Source organism: Ranitomeya imitator, chromosome 3 (genome assembly GCF_032444005.1).
Source record: "Ranitomeya imitator isolate aRanImi1 chromosome 3, aRanImi1.pri, whole genome shotgun sequence".
Classification (NCBI taxonomy): Eukaryota; Metazoa; Chordata; class Amphibia; order Anura; family Dendrobatidae; genus Ranitomeya; species Ranitomeya imitator.
In genome coordinates, this window is record NC_091284.1 from 312,958,455 (window position 1) to 312,977,400 (window position 18,946).

An 18,946-nucleotide genomic window follows, 5' to 3' on the forward strand; every position below is an offset into this window, starting at 1 on the left:
CCAGCTTTACGCTCTTCGCTCTTGTCCCGTCTGAATGCGCATGCACGACTGTAATTGGGGAAGAAGGCATTACCCATTTACGGAGGACAGACAAGAAGTGCCTGGTCGCTTGGAGCATGGGGTTATGGAGAGGCTCCGCACTGTACAACAAAGGATCTAGTCCTAAATGTCCAAGTACAGAGTAGAGGGGTGAAAGCTAGCTCTTCACCCCTATGGGTGCCTAACCCTTTATGCAAAGAGTGCAAAGAGTTAGCTATATGCCTTAAGCCTAGCCCGCACTTGTGCCCCGGCCTTAAGCCTAGCCCGCACTTGTGCCCAGGCCTTAAGCCTAGCCCGCACTTGTGCCCAGGCCTTAAGCCTAGCCCGCACTTGTGCCCAGGCCTTAAGCCTAGTCCGCACTTGTGCCCAGGCCTTAAGACAAGCCCGCACTTGTGCCCCGGCCTTAAGCCTAGCCCGCACTTGTGCCCGGCCTTAAGCCTAGCCCGCACTTGTGCCCCGGCCTTAAGCCTAGCCCGCACTTGTGCCCCGGCCTTAAGCCTAGCCCGCACTTGTGCCCCGGCCTTAAGCCTAGCCCGCACTTGTGCCCGGCCTTAAGCCTAGCCCGCACTTGTGCCCCGGCCTTAAGCCTAGCCCGCACTTGTGCCCCGGCCTTAAGCCTAGCCCGCACTTGTGCCCAGGCCTTAAGCCTAGCCCGCACTTGTGCCCAGGCCTTAAGCCTAGCCCGCACTTGTGCCCAGGCCATAAGCCTAGCCCGCACTTGTGCCCAGGCCTTAAGCCTAGCCCGCACTTGTGCCCAGACCTCAAGCCTAGCCCGCACTTGTGCCCAGGCCTTAAGCCTAGCCCGCACTTGTGCCCAGGCCTTAAGCCTAGCCCGCATTTGTGCCCAGGCCATAAGCCTAGCCCGCACTTGTGCCCAGGCCTTAAGCCTAGCCCGCACTTGTGCCCAGGCCATAAGCCTAGCCCGCACTTGTGCCCAGGCCTTAAGCCTAGCCCGCACTTGTGCCCAGACCTCAAGCCTAGCCCGCACTTGTGCCCAGGCCTTAAGCCTAGCCCGCACTTGTGCCCAGGCCTTAAGCCTAGCCCGCATTTGTGCCCAGGCCTTAAGCCTAGCCCGCACTTGTGCCCCGGCCTTAAGCCTAGCCCGCACTTGTGCCCCGGCCTTAAGCCTAGCCCGCACTTGTGCCCCGGCCATAAGCCTAGCCCGCACTTGTGCCCCGGCCTTAAGCCTAGCCCGCACTTGTGCCCGGCCTTAAGCCTAGCCCGAACTTGTGCCCCGGCCTTAAGCCTAGCCCGCACTTGTGCCCCGGCCTTAAGCCTAGCCCGCACTTGTGCCCAGGCCTTAAGCCTAGCCCGCACTTGTGCCCAGGCCTTAAGCCTAGCCCGCACTTGTGCCCAGGCCATAAGCCTAGCCCGCACTTGTGCCCAGGCCTTAAGCCTAGCCCGCACTTGTGCCCAGACCTCAAGCCTAGCCCGCACTTGTGCCCAGGCCTTAAGCCTAGCCCGCACTTGTGCCCAGGCCTTAAGCCTAGCCCGCACTTGTGCCCAGGCCATAAGCCTAGCCCGCACTTGTGCCCAGGCCTTAAGCCTAGCCCGCACTTGTGCCCAGGCCATAAGCCTAGCCCGCACTTGTGCCCAGGCCTTAAGCCTAGCCCGCACTTGTGCCCAGACCTCAAGCCTAGCCCGCACTTGTGCCCAGGCCTTAAGCCTAGCCCGCACTTGTGCCCAGGCCTTAAGCCTAGCCCGCATTTGTGCCCAGGCCTTAAGCCTAGCCCGCACTTGTGCCCCGGCCTTAAGCCTAGCCCGCACTTGTGCCCCGGCCTTAAGCCTAGCCCGCACTTGTGCCCCGGCCATAAGCCTAGCCCGCACTTGTGCCCCGGCCTTAAGCCTAGCCCGCACTTGTGCCCCGGCCTTAAGACTAGCCCGCACTTGTGCCCCGGCCTTAAGCCTAGCCCGCACTTGTGCCCCGGCCTTAAGCCTAGCCCGCACTTGTGCCCCGGCCTTAAGCTAAGCCCGCACTTGTGCCCCGGCCTTAAGCCTAGCCCGCACTTGTGCCCAGGCCTTAAGCCTAGCCCGCACTTGTGCCCAGGCCTTATGCCTAGCCCGCACTTGTGCCCAGGCCTTAAGCCTAGCCCGCACTTGTGCCCCGGCCTTAAGACTAGCCCGCACTTGTGCCCCGGCCTTAAGCCTAGCCCGCACTTGTGCCCCGGCCTTAAGCCTAGCCCGCACTTGTGCCCCGGCCTTAAGCTAAGCCCGCACTTGTGCCCCGGCCTTAAGCCTAGCCCGCACTTGTGCCCAGGCCTTAAGCCTAGCCCGCACTTGTGCCCAGGCCTTATGCCTAGCCCGCATTTGTGCCCAGGCCTTAAGCCTAGCCCGCACTTGTGCCCCGGCCTTAAGCCTAGCCCGCACCTGTGCCCAGGCCTTAAGCCTAGCCCGCACCTGTGCCCCGGCCTTAAGCCTAGCCAGCACTTGTGCCCCGGCCTTAATCCTAGCCCGCACTTGTGCCCAGGCATTAAGCCTAGCCCGCACTTGTGCCCCGGCCTTAAGCCTAGCCCGCACTTGTGCCCCGGCCTTAAGCCTAGCCTGCACTTGTGCCCCGGCCTTAAGCCTAGCCCGCACCTGTGCCCAGGCCTTAAGCCTAGCCCGCACTTGTGCCCCGGCCTTAAGCCTGGCCCGCACCTGTGCCCCGGCCTTAAGCCTAGCCCGCACCTGTGCCCAGGCCTTAAGCCTAGCCCGCACCTGTGCCCAGGCCTTAAGCCTAGCCCGCACCTGTGCCCAGGCCTTAAGCCTAGCCTGCACTTTTGAGCCCCTTGAAAGCTTGTTTGTTTTTGTATTCAGCTTCATGTTGGTTATGCACATAGGGCCAGCTTTACGCTCTTCGCTCTTGTCCCGTCTGAATGCGCATGCACGACTGTAATTGGGGAAGAAGGCATTACCCATTTACGGAGGACAGACAAGAAGTGCCTGGTCGCTTGGAGCATGGGGTTATGGAGAGGCTCCGCACTGTACAACAAAGGATCTAGTCCTAAATGTCCAAGTACAGCGTAGAGGGGTGAAAGCTAGCTCTTCACCCCTATGGGTGCCTAACCCTTTATGCAAAGAGTGCAAAGAGTTAGCTATATGCCTTAAGCCTAGCCCGCACTTGTGCCCCGGCCTTAAGCCTAGCCCGCACTTGTGCCCAGGCCTTAAGCCTAGCCCGCACTTGTGCCCAGGCCTTAAGCCTAGCCCGCACTTGTGCCCAGGCCATAAGCCTAGCCCGCACTTGTGCCCAGGCCTTAAGCCTAGCCCGCACTTGTGCCCAGACCTCAAGCCTAGCCCGCACTTGTGCCCCGGCATTAAGGCTAGCCCGCACTTGTGCCCCGGCCTTAAGCCTAGCCCGCACTTGTGCCCAGGCCTTAAGCCTAGCCCGCACTTGTGCCCAGGCCTTAAGCCTAGCCCGCACTTGTGCCCAGGCCATAAGCCTAGCCCGCACTTGTGCCCAGGCCTTAAGCCTAGCCCGCACTTGTGCCCAGACCTCAAGCCTAGCCCGCACTTGTGCCCAGGCCTTAAGCCTAGCCCGCACTTGTGCCCAGGCCTTAAGCCTAGCCCGCATTTGTGCCCAGGCCTTAAGCCTAGCCCGCACTTGTGCCCCGGCCTTAAGCCTAGCCCGCACTTGTGCCCCGGCCTTAAGCCTAGCCCGCACTTGTGCCCCGGCCATAAGCCTAGCCCGCACTTGTGCCCCGGCCTTAAGCCTAGCCCGCACTTGTGCCCCGGCCTTAAGACTAGCCCGCACTTGTGCCCCGGCCTTAAGCCTAGCCCGCACTTGTGCCCCGGCCTTAAGCCTAGCCCGCACTTGTGCCCCGGCCTTAAGCTAAGCCCGCACTTGTGCCCCGGCCTTAAGCCTAGCCCGCACTTGTGCCCAGGCCTTAAGCCTAGCCCGCACTTGTGCCCAGGCCTTATGCCTAGCCCGCACTTGTGCCCAGGCCTTAAGCCTAGCCCGCACTTGTGCCCCGGCCTTAAGACTAGCCCGCACTTGTGCCCCGGCCTTAAGCCTAGCCCGCACTTGTGCCCCGGCCTTAAGCCTAGCCCGCACTTGTGCCCCGGCCTTAAGCTAAGCCCGCACTTGTGCCCCGGCCTTAAGCCTAGCCCGCACTTGTGCCCAGGCCTTAAGCCTAGCCCGCACTTGTGCCCAGGCCTTATGCCTAGCCCGCATTTGTGCCCAGGCCTTAAGCCTAGCCCGCACTTGTGCCCCGGCCTTAAGCCTAGCCCGCACCTGTGCCCAGGCCTTAAGCCTAGCCCGCACCTGTGCCCCGGCCTTAAGCCTAGCCAGCACTTGTGCCCCGGCCTTAATCCTAGCCCGCACTTGTGCCCAGGCATTAAGCCTAGCCCGCACTTGTGCCCCGGCCTTAAGCCTAGCCCGCACTTGTGCCCCGGCCTTAAGCCTAGCCTGCACTTGTGCCCCGGCCTTAAGCCTAGCCCGCACCTGTGCCCAGGCCTTAAGCCTAGCCCGCACTTGTGCCCCGGCCTTAAGCCTGGCCCGCACCTGTGCCCCGGCCTTAAGCCTAGCCCGCACCTGTGCCCAGGCCTTAAGCCTAGCCCGCACCTGTGCCCAGGCCTTAAGCCTAGCCCGCACCTGTGCCCAGGCCTTAAGCCTAGCCTGCACTTTTGAGCCCCTTGAAAGCTTGTTTGTTTTTGTATTCAGCTTCATGTTGGTTATGCACATAGGGCCAGCTTTACGCTCTTCGCTCTTGTCCCGTCTGAATGCGCATGCACGACTGTAATTGGGGAAGAAGGCATTACCCATTTACGGAGGACAGACAAGAAGTGCCTGGTCGCTTGGAGCATGGGGTTATGGAGAGGCTCCGCACTGTACAACAAAGGATCTAGTCCTAAATGTCCAAGTACAGCGTAGAGGGGTGAAAGCTAGCTCTTCACCCCTATGGGTGCCTAACCCTTTATGCAAAGAGTGCAAAGAGTTAGCTATATGCCTTAAGCCTAGCCCGCACTTGTGCCCCGGCCTTAAGCCTAGCCCGCACTTGTGCCCAGGCCTTAAGCCTAGCCCGCACTTGTGCCCAGGCCTTAAGCCTAGCCCGCACTTGTGCCCAGGCCTTAAGCCTAGTCTGCACTTGTGCCCAGGCCTTAAGCCTAGCCCGCATTTGTGCCCAGGCCTTAAGCCTAGCCCGCACTTGTGCCCCGGCCTTAAGCCTAGCCCGCACTTGTGCCCCGGCCTTAAGCCTAGCCCGCACTTGTGCCCCGGCCTTAAGCCTAGCCCGCACTTGTGCCCCGGCCTTAAGCCTAGCCCGCACTTGTGCCCCGGCATTAAGGCTAGCCCGCACTTGTGCCCCGGCCTTAAGACTAGCCCGCACTTGTGCCCCGGCCTTAAGCCTAGCCCGCACTTGTGCCCCGGCCTTAAGCCTAGCCCGCACTTGTGCCCCGGCCTTAAGCTAAGCCCGCACTTGTGCCCCGGCCTTAAGCCTAGCCCGCACTTGTGCCCAGGCCTTAAGCCTAGCCCGCACTTGTGCCCAGGCCTTATGCCTAGCCCGCACTTGTGCCCAGGCCTTATGCCTAGCCCGCACTTGTGCCCAGGCCTTAAGCCTAGCCCGCACTTGTGCCCAGGCCTTAAGCCTAGCCCGCACTTGTGCCCAGGCCTTAAGCCTAGCCCGCACTTGTGCCCAGGTCTTAAGCCTAGCCCGCACTTGTGCCCAGGCATTAAGCCTAGCCCGCACTTGTTCCCAGGCCTTAAGCCTAGCCCGCCCTTGTGCCCAGGCCTTAAGCCTAGCCCGCATTTGTGCCCAGGCCTTAAGCCTAGCCCGCACTTGTGCCCAGGCCTTAAGCCTAGCCCGCACTTGTGCCCCGGCCTTAAGCCTAGCCCGCACTTGTGCCCCGGCCTCAAGCCTTAACCGCATTTGTGCCCCGGCCTTAAGCCTAGCCCGCACTTGTACCCCGGCCTTAAGCCTGGCCCGCACCTGTGCCCCGGCCTTAAGCCTAGCCCGCACCTGTGCCCAGGCCTTAAGCCTAGCCCGCACCTGTGCCCAGGCCTTAAGCCTAGCCCGCACCTGTGCCCAGGCCTTAAGCCTAGCCCGCACCTGTGCCCAGGCCTTAAGCCTAGCCTGCACTTTTGAGCCCCTTGAAAGCTTGTTTGTTTTTGTATTCAGCTTCATGTTGGTTATGCACATAGGGCCAGCTTTACGCTCTTCGCTCTTGTCCCGTCTGAATGCGCATGCACGACTGTAATTGGGGAAGAAGGCATTACCCATTTACGGAGGATAGACAAGAAGTGCCTGGTCGCTTGGAGCATGGGGTTATGGAGAGGCTCCGCACTGTACAACAAAGGATCTAGTCCTAAATGTCCAAGTACAGAGTAGAGGGGTGAAAGCTAGCTCTTCACCCCTATGAGTGCCTAACCCTTTATGCAAAGAGTGCAAAGAGTTAGCTGTATGCCTTAAGCCTAGCCCGCACTTGTGCCCAGGCCTTAAGCCTAGCCCGCACTTGTGCCCAGGCCTTAAGCCTAGTCTGCACTTGTGCCCAGGCCTTAAGCCTAGTCTGCACTTGTGCCCAGGCCTTAAGCCTAGCCCGCATTTGTGCCCAGGCCTTAAGCCTAGCCCGCACTTGTGCCCCGGCCTTAAGCCTAGCCCGCACTTGTGCCCCGGCCTTAAGCCTAGCCCGCACTTGTGCCCCGGCCTTAAGCCTAGCCCGCACTTGTGCCCCGGCATTAAGGCTAGCCCGCACTTGTGCCCCGGCCTTAAGACTAGCCCGCACTTGTGCCCCGGCCTTAAGCCTAGCCCGCACTTGTGCCCCGGCCTTAAGCCTAGCCCGCACTTGTGCCCCAGCCTTAAGCTAAGCCCGCACTTGTGCCCCGGCCTTAAGCCTAGCCCGCACTTGTGCCCAGGCCTTAAGCCTAGCCCGCACTTGTGCCCAGGCCTTATGCCTAGCCCGCACTTGTGCCCAGGCCTTAAGCCTAGCCCGCACTTGTGCCCAGGCCTTAAGCCTAGCCCGCACTTGTGCCCAGGCCTTAAGCCTAGCCCGCACTTGTGCCCAGGCCTTAAGCCTAGCCCGCACTTGTGCCCAGGTCTTAAGCCTAGCCCGCACTTGTGCCCAGGCATTAAGCCTAGCCCGCACTTGTTCCCAGGCCTTAAGCCTAGCCCGCCCTTGTGCCCAGGCCTTAAGCCTAGCCCGCATTTGTGCCCAGGCCTTAAGCCTAGCCCGCACTTGTGCCCAGGCCTTAAGCCTAGCCCGCACTTGTGCCCCGGCCTTAAGCCTAGCCCGCACTTGTGCCCCGGCCTCAAGCCTTAACCGCATTTGTGCCCCGGCCTTAAGCCTAGCCCGCACTTGTACCCCGGCCTTAAGCCTGGCCCGCACCTGTGCCCCGGCCTTAAGCCTAGCCCGCACCTGTGCCCAGGCCTTAAGCCTAGCCCGCACCTGTGCCCAGGCCTTAAGCCTAGCCCGCACCTGTGCCCAGGCCTTAAGCCTAGCCCGCACCTGTGCCCAGGCCTTAAGCCTAGCCTGCACTTTTGAGCCCCTTGAAAGCTTGTTTGTTTTTGTATTCAGCTTCATGTTGGTTATGCACATAGGGCCAGCTTTACGCTCTTCGCTCTTGTCCCGTCTGAATGCGCATGCACGACTGTAATTGGGGAAGAAGGCATTACCCATTTACGGAGGACAGACAAGAAGTGCCTGGTCGCTTGGAGCATGGGGTTATGGAGAGGCTCCGCACTGTACAACAAAGGATCTAGTCCTAAATGTCCAAGTACAGAGTAGAGGGGTGAAAGCTAGCTCTTCACCCCTATGGGTGCCTAACCCTTTATGCAAAGAGTGCAAAGAGTTAGCTGTATGCCTTAAGCCTAGCCCGCACTTGTGCCCCGGCCTTAAGCCTAGCCCGCACTTGTGCCCAGGCCTTAAGCCTAGCCCGCACTTGTGCCCAGGCCTTAAGCCTAGTCTGCACTTGTGCCCAGGCCTTAAGCCTAGCCTGCATTTGTGCCCAGGCCTTAAGCCTAGCCCGCACTTGTGCCCCGGCCTTAAGCCTAGCCCGCACTTGTGCCCCGGCCTTAAGCCTAGCCCGCACTTGTGCTCCGGCCTTAAGCCTAGCCCGCACTTGTGCCCCGGCATTAAGCCTAGCCCGCACTTGTGCCCCGGCCTTAAGACTAGCCCGCACTTGTGCCCCGGCCTTAAGCCTAGCCCGCACTTGTACCCCGGCCTTAAGCCTAGCCCGCACTTGTGCCCCGGCCTTAAGCCTAGCCCGCACTTGTGCCCCGGCCTTAAGCCTAGCCCGCACTTGTGCCCAGGCCTTATGCCTAGCCCGCACTTGTGCCCAGGCCTTAAGCCTAGCCCGCACTTGTGCCCAGGCCTCAAGCCTAGTCCGCACTTGTGCCCAGGCCTCAAGCCTAGCCCGCACTTGTGCCCAGGCCTCAAGCCTAGCCCGCACTTGTGCCCAGGCCTTGAGCCTAGCCCGCACTTGTGCCCAGGCCTTAAGCCTAGCCCGCACTTGTGCCCAGGCCATAAGCCTAGCCCGCACTTGTGCCCAGGCCTTAAGCCTAGCCCGCACTTGTGCCCAGGCCTTAAGCCTAGCCCGCACTTGTGCCCCGGCCTTAAGCCTAGCCCGCACTTGTGCCCCGGCCTTAAGCCTAGCCCGCACTTGTGCCCCGGCCTTAAGCCTAGCCCGCACTTGTGCCCCGGCCTCAAGCCTTAACCGCACTTGTGCCCGGCCTCAAGCCTAGCCCGCACTTGTGCCCCGGCCTTAAGCCTAGCCCGCACTTGTGCCCAGGCCTTAAGCCTAGCCCGCACTTGTGCCCAGGCCTTAAGCCTAGCCCGCACTTGTGCCCCGGCCTTAAGCCTAGCCCGCACTTGTGCCCCGGCCTTAAGCCTAGCCCGCACTTGTGCCCCGGCCTTAAGCCTAGCCCGCACTTGTGCCCCGGCCTTAAGCCTAGCCCGCACTTGTGCCCAGGCCTTAAGCCTAGCCCGCACTTGTGCCCCGGCCTCAAGCCTAGCCCGCACTTGTGCCCGGCCTCAAGCCTAGCCCGCACTTGTGCCCCGGCCTTAAGCCTAGCCCGCACTTGTGCCCCGGCCTCAAGCCTTAACCGCATTTGTGCCCCGGCCTTAAGCCTAGCCCGCACTTGTACCCCGGCCTTAAGCCTGGCCCGCACCTGTGCCCCGGCCTTAAGCCTAGCCCGCACCTGTGCCCAGGCCTTAAGCCTAGCCCGCACCTGTGCCCAGGCCTTAAGCCTAGCCCGCACCTGTGCCCAGGCCTTAAGCCTAGCCCGCACCTGTGCCCAGGCCTTAAGCCTAGCCTGCACTTTTGAGCCCCTTGAAAGCTTGTTTGTTTTTGTATTCAGCTTCATGTTGGTTATGCACATAGGGCCAGCTTTACGCTCTTCGCTCTTGTCCCGTCTGAATGCGCATGCACGACTGTAATTGGGGAAGAAGGCATTACCCATTTACGGAGGACAGACAAGAAGTGCCTGGTCGCTTGGAGCATGGGGTTATGGAGAGGCTCCGCACTGTACAACAAAGGATCTAGTCCTAAATGTCCAAGTACAGAGTAGAGGGGTGAAAGCTAGCTCTTCACCCCTATGGGTGCCTAACCCTTTATGCAAAGAGTGCAAAGAGTTAGCTGTATGCCTTAAGCCTAGCCCGCACTTGTGCCCCGGCCTTAAGCCTAGCCCGCACTTGTGCCCAGGCCTTAAGCCTAGCCCGCACTTGTGCCCAGGCCTTAAGCCTAGTCTGCACTTGTGCCCAGGCCTTAAGCCTAGCCCGCATTTGTGCCCAGGCCTTAAGCCTAGCCCGCACTTGTGCCCCGGCCTTAAGCCTAGCCCGCACTTGTGCCCCGGCCTTAAGCCTAGCCCGCACTTGTGCCCCGGCCTTAAGCCTAGCCCGCACTTGTGCCCCGGCATTAAGGCTAGCCCGCACTTGTGCCCCGGCCTTAAGACTAGCCCGCACTTGTGCCCCGGCCTTAAGCCTAGCCCGCACTTGTGCCCCGGCCTTAAGCCTAGCCCGCACTTGTGCCCCGGTCTTAAGCCTAGCCCGCACTTGTGCCCCGGCCTTAAGCCTAGCCCGCACTTGTGCCCAGGCCTTAAGCCTAGCCCGCACTTGTGCCCAGGCCTTATGCCTAGCCCGCACTTGTGCCCAGGCCTTAAGCCTAGCCCGCACTTGTGCCCAGGCCTTAAGCCTAGCCCGCACTTGTGCCCAGGCCTTAAGCCTAGCCCGCACTTGTGCCCAGGCCTTAAGCCTAGCCCGCACTTGTGCCCCGGCCTTAAGCCTAGCCCGCACTTGTGCCCCGGCCTTCAGCCTAGCCCGCACTTTTGCCCCGGCCTTCAGCCTAGCCCGCACTTGTGCCCCGGCCTTCAGCCTAGCCCGCACTTGTGCCCCGGCCTTAAGCCTAGCCCGCACTTGTGCCCCGGCCTTCAGCCTAGCCCGCACTTGTGCCCCGGCCTTCAGCCTAGCCCGCACTTGTGCCCAGGCCTTCAGCCTAGCCCGCACTTGTGCCCCGGCCTTAAGCCTAGCCCGCACTTGTGCCCCGGCCTTAAGCCTAGCCCGCACTTGTGCCCAGGCCTCAAGCCTAGCCCGCACTTGTGCCCGGCCTCAAGCCTAGCCCGCACTTGTGCCCCGGCCTTAAGCCTAGCCCGCACATGTGCCCCGGCCTCAAGCCTTAACCGCATTTGTGCCCCGGCCTTAAGCCTAGCCCGCACTTGTACCCCGGCCTTAAGCCTGGCCCGCACCTGTGCCCCGGCCTAAAGCCTAGCCCGCACCTGTGCCCAGGCCTTAAGCCTAGCCCGCACCTGTGCCCAGGCCTTAAGCCTAGCCTGCACTTTTGAGCCCCTTGAAAGCTTGTTTGTTTTTGTATTCAGCTTCATGTTGGTTATGCACATAGGGCCAGCTTTACGCTCTTCGCTCTTGTCCCGTCTGAATGCGCATGCACGACTGTAATTGGGGAAGAAGGCATTACCCATTTACGGAGGACAGACAAGAAGTGCCTGGTCGCTTGGAGCATGGGGTTATGGAGAGGCTCCGCACTGTACAACAAAGGATCTAGTCCTAAATGTCCAAGTACAGAGTAGAGGGGTGAAAGCTAGCTCTTCACCCCTATGGGTGCCTAACCCTTTATGCAAAGAGTGCAAAGAGTTAGCTGTATGCCTTAAGCCTAGCCCGCACTTGTGCCCCGGCCTTAAGCCTAGCCCGCACTTGTGCCCAGGCCTTAAGCCTAGCCCGCACTTGTGCCCAGGCCTTAAGCCTAGTCTGCACTTGTGCCCAGGCCTTAAGCCTAGCCCGCATTTGTGCCCAGGCCTTAAGCCTAGCCCGCACTTGTGCCCCGGCCTTAAGCCTAGCCCGCACTTGTGCCCCGGCCTTAAGCCTAGCCCGCACTTGTGCCCCGGCCTTAAGCCTAGCCCGCACTTGTGCCCCGGCATTAAGCCTAGCCCGCACTTGTGCCCCGGCCTTAAGACTAGCCCGCACTTGTGCCCCGGCCTTAAGCCTAGCCCGCACTTGTGCCCCGGCCTTAAGCCTAGCCCGCACTTGTGCCCCGGCCTTAAGCTAAGCCCGCACTTGTGCCCCGGCCTTAAGCCTAGCTCGCACTTGTGCCCAGGCCTTAAGCCTAGCCCGCACTTGTGCCCAGGCCTTATGCCTAGCCCGCACTTGTGCCCCGGCCTTAAGCCTAGCCCGCACTTGTGCCCCGGCCTTAAGCCTAGCCCGCACTTGTGCCCCGGCCTTAAGCCTAGCCCGCACCTGTGCCCAGGCCTTAAGCCTAGCCCGCACCTGTGCCCCGGCCTTAAGCCTAGCCAGCACTTGTGCCCCGGCCTTAATCCTAGCCCGCACTTGTGCCCCGGCCTTAAGCCTAGCCAGCACTTGTGCCCCGGCCTTAAGCCTAGCCCGCACCTGTGCCCAGGCCTTAAGCCTTGCCCGCACTTGTGCCCCGGCCTTAAGCCTGGCCCGCACCTGTGCCCCGGCCTTAAGCCTAGCCCGCACCTGTGCCCAGGCCTTAAGCCTAGCCTGCACTTGTGCCCAGGCCTTAAGCCTAGCCCGCACTTGTGCCCAGGCCATAAGCCTAGCCCGCACTTGTGCCCAGGCCTTAAGCCTAGCCCGCACTTGTGCCCAGGCCTTAAGCCTAGCCCGCACTTGTGCCCAGGCCTTAAGCCTAGCCCGCACCTGTGCCCAGGCCTTAAGCCTAGCCCGCACCTGTGCCCCGGCCTTAAGCCTAGCCAGCACTTGTGCCCCGGCCTTAAGCCTAGCCAGCACTTGTGCCCCGGCCTTAATCCTAGCCCGCACTTGTGCCCCGGCCTTAAGCCTAGCCCGCACTTGTGCCCAGGCCTTAAGCCTAGCCCGCACTTGTGCCCAGGCCTTAAGCCTAGCCCGCACTTGTGCCCAGGCCTTAAGCCTAGTCCGCACTTGTGCCCAGGCCTTAAGACAAGCCCGCACTTGTGCCCCGGCCTTAAGCCTAGCCCGCACTTGTGCCCGGCCTTAAGCCTAGCCCGCACTTGTGCCCCGGCCTTAAGCCTAGCCCGCACTTGTGCCCCGGCCTTAAGCCTAGCCCGCACTTGTGCCCCGGCCTTAAGCCTAGCCCGCACTTGTGCCCGGCCTTAAGCCTAGCCCGCACTTGTGCCCCGGCCTTAAGCCTAGCCCGCACTTGTGCCCCGGCCTTAAGCCTAGCCCGCACTTGTGCCCAGGCCTTAAGCCTAGCCCGCACTTGTGCCCAGGCCTTAAGCCTAGCCCGCACTTGTGCCCAGGCCATAAGCCTAGCCCGCACTTGTGCCCAGGCCTTAAGCCTAGCCCGCACTTGTGCCCAGACCTCAAGCCTAGCCCGCACTTGTGCCCAGGCCTTAAGCCTAGCCCGCACTTGTGCCCAGGCCTTAAGCCTAGCCCGAATTTGTGCCCAGGCCATAAGCCTAGCCCGCACTTGTGCCCAGGCCTTAAGCCTAGCCCGCACTTGTGCCCAGGCCATAAGCCTAGCCCGCACTTGTGCCCAGGCCTTAAGCCTAGCCCGCACTTGTGCCCAGACCTCAAGCCTAGCCCGCACTTGTGCCCAGGCCTTAAGCCTAGCCCGCACTTGTGCCCAGGCCTTAAGCCTAGCCCGCATTTGTGCCCAGGCCTTAAGCCTAGCCCGCACTTGTGCCCCGGCCTTAAGCCTAGCCCGCACTTGTGCCCAGGCCTTAAGCCTAGCCCGCACTTGTGCCCAGGCCTTAAGCCTAGCCCGCACTTGTGCCCAGGCCATAAGCCTAGCCCGCACTTGTGCCCAGGCCTTAAGCCTAGCCCGCACTTGTGCCCAGACCTCAAGCCTAGCCCGCACTTGTGCCCAGGCCTTAAGCCTAGCCCGCACTTGTGCCCAGGCCTTAAGCCTAGCCCGCACTTGTGCCCAGGCCATAAGCCTAGCCCGCACTTGTGCCCAGGCCTTAAGCCTAGCCCGCACTTGTGCCCAGGCCATAAGCCTAGCCCGCACTTGTGCCCAGGCCTTAAGCCTAGCCCGCACTTGTGCCCAGACCTCAAGCCTAGCCCGCACTTGTGCCCAGGCCTTAAGCCTAGCCCGCACTTGTGCCCAGGCCTTAAGCCTAGCCCGCATTTGTGCCCAGGCCTTAAGCCTAGCCCGCACTTGTGCCCCGGCCTTAAGCCTAGCCCGCACTTGTGCCCCGGCCATAAGCCTAGCCCGCACTTGTGCCCCGGCCTTAAGCCTAGCCCGCACTTGTGCCCCGGCCTTAAGACTAGCCCGCACTTGTGCCCCGGCCTTAAGCCTAGCCCGCACTTGTGCCCCGGCCTTAAGCCTAGCCCGCACTTGTGCCCCGGCCTTAAGCTAAGCCCGCACTTGTGCCCCGGCCTTAAGCCTAGCCCGCACTTGTGCCCAGGCCTTAAGCCTAGCCCGCACTTGTGCCCAGGCCTTATGCCTAGCCCGCACTTGTGCCCAGGCCTTAAGCCTAGCCCGCACTTGTGCCCCGGCCTTAAGACTAGCCCGCACTTGTGCCCCGGCCTTAAGCCTAGCCCGCACTTGTGCCCCGGCCTTAAGCCTAGCCCGCACTTGTGCCCCGGTCTTAAGCTAAGCCCGCACTTGTGCCCCGGCCTTAAGCCTAGCCCGCACTTGTGCCCAGGCCTTAAGCCTAGCCCGCACTTGTGCCCAGGCCTTATGCCTAGCCCGCATTTGTGCCCAGGCCTTAAGCCTAGCCCGCACTTGTGCCCCGGCCTTAAGCCTAGCCCGCACCTGTGCCCCGGCCTTAAGCCTAGCCCGCACTTGTGTCCCGGCCTTAAGCCTAGCCCGCACTTGTGCCCCGGCCTTAAGCCTAGCCCGCACTTGTGCCCCGGCCTTAAGCCTAGCCCGCACTTGTGCCCCGGCCTTAAGCCTAGCCCGCACCTGTGCCCAGGCCTTAAGCCTAGCCCGCACCTGTGCCCAGGCCTTAAGCCTAGCCCGCACCTGTGCCCAGGCCTTAAGCCTAGCCTGCACTTTTGAGCCCCTTGAAAGCTTGTTTGTTTTTGTATTCAGCTTCATGTTGGTTATGCACATAGGGCCAGCTTTACGCTCTTCGCTCTTGTCCCGTCTGAATGCGCATGCACGACTGTAATTGGGGAAGAAGGCATTACCCATTTACGGAGGACAGACAAGAAGTGCCTGGTCGCTTGGAGCATGGGGTTATGGAGAGGCTCCGCACTGTACAACAAAGGATCTAGTCCTAAATGTCCAAGTACAGAGTAGAGGGGTGAAAGCTAGCTCTTCACCCCTATGGGTGCCTAACCCTTTATGCAAAGAGTGCAAAGAGTTAGCTGTATGCCTTAAGCCTAGCCCGCACTTGTGCCCCGGCCTTAAGCCTAGCCCGCACTTGTGCCCAGGCCTTAAGCCTAGCCCGCACTTGTGCCCAGGCCTTAAGCCTAGCCCGCATTTGTGCCCAGGCCTTAAGCCTAGCCCGCACTTGTGCCCCGGCCTTAAGCCTAGCCCGCACTTGTGCCCCGGCCTTAAGCCTAGCCCGCACTTGTGCCCCGGCCTTAAGCCTAGCCCGCACTTGTACCCCGGCATTAAGCCTAGCCCGCACTTGTGCCCCGGCCTTAAGACTAGCCCGCACTTGTGCCCCGGCCTTAAGACTAGCCCGCACTTGTGCCCCGGCCTTAAGCCTAGCCCGCACTTGTGCCCCGGCCTTAAGCCTAGCCCGCACTTGTGCCCCAGCCTTAAGCTAAGCCCGCACTTGTGCCCCGGCCTTAAGCCTAGCCCGCACTTGTGCCCAGGCCTTAAGCCTAGCCCGCACTTGTGCCCAGGCCTTATGCCTAGCTCGCACTTGTGCCCAGGCCTTAAGCCTAGCCCGCACTTGTGCCCAGGCCTTAAGCCTAGCCCGCACTTGTGCCCAGGCCTTAAGCCTAGCAAGCACTTGTGCCCAGGCCTTAAGCCTAGCCCGCACTTGTGCCCAGGCCTTAAGCCTAGCCCGCACTTGTGCCCCGGCCTTAAGCCTAGCCCGCACTTGTGCCCCGGCCTTCAGCCTAGCCCGCACTTGTGCCCCGGCCTTCAGCCTAGCCCGCACTTTTGCCCCGGCCTTCAGCCTAGCCCGCACTTGTGCCCCGGCCTTCAGCCTAGCCCGCACTTGTGCCCCGGCCTTCAGCCTAGCCCGCACTTGTGCCCCGGCCTTCAGCCTAGCCCGCACTTGTGCCCCGGCCTTCAGCCTAGCCCGCACTTGTGCCCAGGCCTTCAGCCTAGCCCGCACTTGTGCCCCGGCCTTAAGCCTAGCCCGCACTTGTGCCCCGGCCTTAAGCCTAGCCCGCACTTGTGCCCAGGCCTTAAGCCTAGCCCGCACTTGTGCCCAGGCATTAAGCCTAGCCCGCACTTGTTCCCAGGCCTTAAGCCTAGCCCGCCCTTGTGCCCAGGCCTTAAGCCTAGCCCGCATTTGTGCCCAGGCCTTAAGCCTAGCCCGCACTTGTGCCCAGGCCTTAAGCCTAGCCCGCACTTGTGCCCCGGCCTTAAGCCTAGCCCGCACTTGTGCCCCGGCCTCAAGCCTTAACCGCATTTGTGCCCCGGCCTTAAGCCTAGCCCGCACTTGTACCCCGGCCTTAAGCCTGGCCCGCACCTGTGCCCCGGCCTTAAGCCTAGCCCGCACCTGTGCCCAGGCCTTAAGCCTAGCCCACACCTGTGCCCAGGCCTTAAGCCTAGCCCGCACCTGTGCCCAGGCCTTAAGCCTAGCCCGCACCTGTGCCCAGGCCTTAAGCCTAGCCTGCACTTTTGAGCCCCTTGAAAGCTTGTTTGTTTTTGTATTCAGCTTCATGTTGGTTATGCACATAGGGCCAGCTTTACGCTCTTCGCTCTTGTCCCGTCTGAATGCGCATGCACGACTGTAATTGGGGAAGAAGGCATTACCCATTTACGGAGGACAGACAAGAAGTGCCTGGTCGCTTGGAGCATGGGGTTATGGAGATTCTCCGCACTGTACAACAAAGGATCTAGTCCTAAATGTCCAAGTACAGAGTAGAGGGGTGAAAGCTAGCTCTTCACCCCTATGGGTGCCTAACCCTTTATGCAAAGAGTGCAAAGAGTTAGCTGTATGCCTTAAGCCTAGCCCGCACTTGTGCCCCGGCCTTAAGCCTAGCCCGCACTTGTGCCCAGGCCTTAAGCCTAGCCCGCACTTGTGCCCAGGCCTTAAGCCTAGTCTGCACTTGTGCCCAGGCCTTAAGCCTAGCCTGCATTTGTGCTCAGGCCTCAAGCCTAGCCCGCACTTGTGCCCCGGCCTTAAGCCTAGCCCGCACTTGTGCCCCGGCCTTAAGCCTAGCCCGCACTTGTGCCCCGGCCTTAAGCCTAGCCCGCACTTGTGCCCCGGCCTTAAGACAAGCCCGCACTTGTGCCCCGGCCTTAAGCCTAGCCCGCACTTGTGCCCCGGCCTCACGCCTAGCCCGCACTTGTGCCCCGGCCTCACGCCTAGCCCGCATTTGTGCCCAAAGCCTTAAGCCTAGCCCGCACTTGTGCCCCGGCCTCACGCCTAGCCCGCACTTGTGCCCAGGCCTTAAGCCTAGCCCGCACTTGTGCCCCGGCCTTAAGCCTAGCCCGCACTTGTGCCCCGGCCTTAAGCCTAGCCCGCACTTGTGCCCCGGCCTTAAGCCTAGCCCGCACTTGTGCCCCGGCCTTAAGCCTAGCCCGCACTTGTGCCCCGGCCTTAAGCCTAGCCCGCACTTGTGCCCCGGCCTTAAGCCTAGCCCGCACTTGTGCCCCGGCCTTAAGCCTAGCCCGCACTTGTGCCCCGGCCTTAAGCCTAGCCCGCACTTGTGCCCCGGCCTTAAGCCTAGCCCGCACTTGTGCCCCGGCCTTAAGCCTAGCCCGCACTTGTGCCCCGGCCTTAAGCCTAGCCCGCACCTGTGCCCAGGCCTTAAGCCTAGCCCGCACCTGTGCCCAGGCCTTAAGCCTAGCCCGCACCTGTGCCCAGGCCTTAAGCCTAGCCTGCACTTTTGAGCCCCTTGAAAGCTTGTTTGTTTTTGTATTCAGCTTCATGTTGGTTATGCACATAGGGCCAGCTTTACGCTCTTCGCTCTTGTCCCGTCTGAATGCGCATGCACGACTGTAATTGGGGAAGAAGGCATTACCCATTTACGGAGGACAGACAAGAAGTGCCTGGTCGCTTGGAGCATGGGGTTATGGAGAGGCTCCGCACTGTACAACAAAGGATCTAGTCCTAAATGTCCAAGTACAGAGTAGAGGGGTGAAAGCTAGCTCTTCACCCCTATGGGTGCCTAACCCTTTATGCAAAGAGTGCAAAGAGTTAGCTGTATGCCTTAAGCCTAGCCCGCACTTGTGCCCCGGCCTTAAGCCTAGCCCGCACTTGTGCCCAGGCCTTAAGCCTAGCCCGCACTTGTGCCCAGGCCTTAAGCCTAGCCCGCATTTGTGCCCAGGCCTTAAGCCTAGCCCGCACTTGTGCCCCGGCCTTAAGCCTAGCCCGCACTTGTGCCCCGGCCTTAAGCCTAGCCCGCACTTGTGCCCCGGCCTTAAGCCTAGCCCGCACTTGTGCCCCGGCCTTAAGCCTAGCCCGCACTTGTGCCCCGGCATTAAGCCTAGCCCGCACTTGTGCCCCGGCCTTAAGACTAGCCCGCACTTGTGCCCCGGCCTTAAGCCTAGCCCGCACTTGTGCCCCGGCCTTAAGACTAGCCCGCACTTGTGCCCCGGCCTTAAGACTAGCCCGCACTTGTGCCCCGGCCTTAAGCCTAGCCCGCACTTGTGCCCCGGCCTTAAGACTAGCCCGCACTTGTGCCCCGGCATTAAGCCTAGCCCGCACTTGTGCCCCGGCCTTAAGACTAGCCCGCACTTGTGCCCCGGCCTTAAGCCTAGCCCGCACTTGTGCCCCAGCCTTAAGCTAAGCCCGCACTTGTGCCCCGGCCTTAAGCCTAGCCCGCACTTGTGCCCAGGCCTTAAGCCTAGCCCGCACTTGTGCCCAGGCCTTATGCCTAGCTCGCACTTGTGCCCAGGCCTTAAGCCTAGCCCGCACTTGTGCCCAGGCCTTAAGCCTAGCCCGCACTTGTGCCCAGGCCTTAAGCCTAGCAAGCACTTGTGCCCAGGCCTTAAGCCTAGCCCGCACTTGTGCCCAGGTCTTAAGCCTAGCCCGCACTTGTGCCCAGGCATTAAGCCTAGCCCGCACTTGTTCCCAGGCCTTAAGCCTAGCCCGCCCTTGTGCCCAGGCCTTAAGCCTAGCCCGCATTTGTGCCCAGGCCTTAAGCCTAGCCCGCACTTGTGCCCAGGCCTTAAGCCTAGCCCGCACTTGTGCCCCGGCCTTAAGCCTAGCCCGCACTTGTGCCCCGGCCTCAAGCCTTAACCGCATTTGTGCCCCGGCCTTAAGCCTAGCCCGCACTTGTACCCCGGCCTTAAGCCTGGCCCGCACCTGTGCCCCGGCCTTAAGCCTAGCCCGCACCTGTGCCCAGGCCTTAAGCCTAGCCCGCACCTGTGCCCAGGCCTTAAGCCTAGCCCGCACCTGTGCCCAGGCCTTAAGCCTAGCCCGCACCTGTGCCCAGGCCTTAAGCCTAGCCTGCACTTTTGAGCCCCTTGAAA